This window comes from Notothenia coriiceps, unplaced genomic scaffold (genome assembly GCF_000735185.1).
Source record: "Notothenia coriiceps isolate Sejong01 unplaced genomic scaffold, NC01 NC01_scaffold00011012, whole genome shotgun sequence".
Taxonomy (NCBI): domain Eukaryota; kingdom Metazoa; phylum Chordata; class Actinopteri; order Perciformes; family Nototheniidae; genus Notothenia; species Notothenia coriiceps.
Genome location: NW_011343713.1, coordinates 112538 through 116202, shown reverse-complemented (window position 1 = coordinate 116202; position 3665 = coordinate 112538). Strand labels below are relative to the sequence as shown.

At 39.0% G+C, this 3665-nt stretch overlaps 1 protein-coding gene across 1 annotated transcript in view; it reads left to right on the top strand.

Moving 5' to 3' along the window:
* mfsd11 (major facilitator superfamily domain containing 11) overlaps positions 1-3665 on the top strand; it is an 18277-nt gene that overhangs the window by 8338 nt on the left and 6274 nt on the right. The window lies entirely within an intron of this gene.

Sequence of the window (3665 nt, the reverse complement as noted above, 5' to 3'; positions counted from 1 at the left end):
AGCCCCTCCCACAGGCTTACCGTCAACAGGTGACACAATTAAACTCAGTGTTAATATAAAAATCCGACCCAAACATAAACAGGTTAACTACCTCTTAACATAATCATTCCCCATAATTAACAAACGCAACATAAATTGCGTGGTTCATTTCACGGAAGAGAGCAGGAAATGTTTGGTTTGGTGTGTCGGCTGTCAGCGGCGGAGTCAGTCACTCTGTGATCTGCTCCGTCACAGTCAGAAAAATAAGTAGTGGAGTAAAGTACTGATACCAGAACAATGTACTTAAGTACAGTAGCGAAGTATTTGTACTCCTCTACTTCCACCTCTGATGATAATTGATGAAATGTATGATTTTCAAAAAGGAAAGCTTTCTTTTAAAACTGGTTTGAGAGGATTTCATATCAGCCACTCCTCTGCTTCACCTCAGTAAACTAACAATGATCAGGATCGGACCCCCCATCTCCTCATGAGAAATATTTAGTTTTCCCCGGAGGATGGCGTGAGCAGGTTTCCTGTGTCAGTTTATCAAAACACCCGAGTGGATGATAAGAGGGGAGCAACGATCCACCATTCTCCGCTGTAGTTCTTCCCACAGTTCATCTGCACAGTGACGAGTTCAAGTGTTTAATGTGAACGTGCAGACTTGGCCATAGCCTCCGATGTTCCTCTTAGTTTTCCGTCGTTTATTGGTTTATTTTGCCTCTCCTTCGTCAGTATTCCCCCGAGCTCAGCGTCACTGGAATGTGTTTCTTTACTGACCTGGTTATCTCCTTTCAGAGGAAGTCTCTTATAGAAACACTAAATATGATTCATTAGTTAAACCACTCTGCAGCGCTCACACCACTGTGGCATTATTACGCACAATCACAGTATTACATTTCTGTTTTGGGGGGAATTCAAGAGAGTTGAAAATAAGACTGCAATAAAAAGATACCATAGATTAAATATATGTTTATACAAATCAGCATGTTGAGTATGACTGTGCACTTAAAAGATTACATGTATGTCAAAATTAGAAGTAAAAATAAGATTGTGCCAAAAAAAAATTAAATCAATAAATAAGTAAAATTTCAAATAAAATGCAATACAAATATTTATAAAAACATAAGAATTTAAAATAAAATGTCCACATTGTACTACCATGTTTATTACAATATTATACATTTATTACACCGTATATTATTCTTTAAAAATACTCTTTTCAGCCTTTCTATCATCATATTAATACACTTCTATTTATATTGTATTATTCATATTTTACACATTCTTTTATGTTATATATTGTAATACAGTGGGTCTATTTTTAAATACACTTCTTCCTCTTAATGTATTTTGTATTTATTGTTATGTGTCCACAGCTGATCACCTGCTCAGGGGATCCGGGTCCAGCCGCCCCGCCTCGGCCATCCAGAGGGTCTCCAACATGGACTCCAACAAGACGATATCAGGTTAGACATGATGGCTGAATGATATGATTATAAAATTTATTATCAAATTATTATTCACCACAAAAATAATAACTTGTTTATAATTTACTCGCCCCGTGTTAAATTTAATTCCTGCAGATTTCTCAGTTTTTCTCGCGGTGAACAAAGACATCTTTAGATCAATTGGGGCTGCGTTTAACAGCAAAATGATATTAAAGTGAGTTTTTAAGAGATGTTTGATCAGTGTGGGAATTAAAAATATATATTTAAAGGGAAACTTTTTACTGAACAAAAATATTGGGAATATTTTTAGATAATTCCCAATAACTTAAAAAAGCTATAATTATTGCATAAAGTAATACATGTAATAAAATAAAGGTAAGGTACTTCAATAAGACTATTAGAATATTTGCTAATCCAGTAAATACCTTTTTTTAATTCGTATCTTTTTTTAAATGAATCTTGCGGGAAAATGTGGCCCCTTGTCGATGGATTTAAGGGACATTCTGAGATATATCTTTTTAGGGTATTTTTTACATTTTCCTCTTAATTTCTGTTACTTTTTTTGCCGTTTTTTTAAACGCAGCCGGGATACACTTAAATCCTTTCAGATTTGTATGATTTTTCGGACACTATAAACACTGCAAAGTCATGCAAAAAATGGTTTTCTTCAAGAATTCAAGGGCTGATTATTCCATATTTCAATGATCATATACTAGGTGAAGTTTCCCTATAAAATCTATCGCTCTTTTTGATAGAGGGTGCGTCTCACTTCTCTTATTTTTCATTTCCTCGCTCCTCGGTATCACCGGAAGTTGATTTGTCTGCGCCATCTTGAGTACCGTCCCAGTGGCCTTATTTGTGCCGGAGGATCGAGGAGCGATAATCGTCGGTTGTCTTAAACAAATAAACTTTAGTCTTGGACTGTTTGTTTGACATGTTCACTTGGACGGGCAGACATAGACAACTTAAGTGAGATGCGATGAAGTATTATAAAAGTCGGCTCCTCCCCACACCGCCGCGACGCCTTGTCCATCTCACCGGTTCAGACTCTCGACAGTAGAAGGGAAATGTTCGAAGTTTGCACATAAATTAGCACGCTAAAAACCTTTATTTTCAAGGTATAGACTTGACTTTTCGGTTTTTTACTGTAAACAACATTAATTTTAGTTTGTTTTTGTGGTGCTTGGGGCTTTTTCGAGCAAAAAATGCGTCTTAGGTGCAAATAAAACTTTACTCGGCACGCTGAAGTCTGACTTAAAATCTATCTCGCCCAAGTGTTATAATCCTTCCTTCATTTTTTTTACAGTTTTAAAAGAAAAAAACAGAAATATCAGAAACACTGATACAGACCCTTCTTCGGGAAAATATTTATGTAAATCTGATGAGAGGAAGGAATCACGAACTGTTTGCGTAAATCTTATGCTATGCAATTACTACAGACATAAATACATATTAAACGGCTCTGAATCTTCCTTCCCACATTGACAATACGTACACATACAATGCGTTATTGGGCACATCTAAACTCACCTGACATTTGGCTCCGCCCCACACTAAAATAAAGGTACATACAATAGTATAAAACACCTTATTTAGTATGCTTTAGGATTTCGTTAATTTCCTGGCGTGTTCGGTGCGACGAATTCTTCCGATTTTTGTGTCTTTATTTTCGTCCTAATAATCATTGTCCCGGGTTCTGTGTGGTCAACATCTCAAAAGAGCTTGTTGTATTTCTCCTAAAACCCTCAATGGACTCTGCCGACCGCCCGCCACCCTCACTAGCCTCCGCCACCCCCCTCCTCCTCTCTCCCTCTCTCCTCGCCTTCGTCGTGAGTCTTGGTAGTCCTCCTTCTCCTCCTCAGCCTCCGTCTGTTACATGGAGCAGAAGTAGAGGAGTGACGACGCTGCCCTGTGAACCCCCCTGTCCTAATCTTTGTAGTAATCGACCGTACAGTGAAGCCAATTTAACTTAGGAACGGCAGGGAGTGAACGCAGCAAAGGGACGCCTGATCAGGGAGGGTGGTCCCTTCGTACCTCTCTGCGCTCCTTTGGTGCTCTTCGTCCGCTTTAATCAAAAATCTCGTTGACCTACAGCACATCACTACTGCGGCGTGTCGTGACTAGCAGACTGTCCGGTCGGTCTAGTCACGTACGCGACGTAGTCGGTTAGTCACTCGGGCTATGTGTCATTCCCCGCGCCCCGCTCACAGACTCCTAAAGTGCCCTCCTACCAGA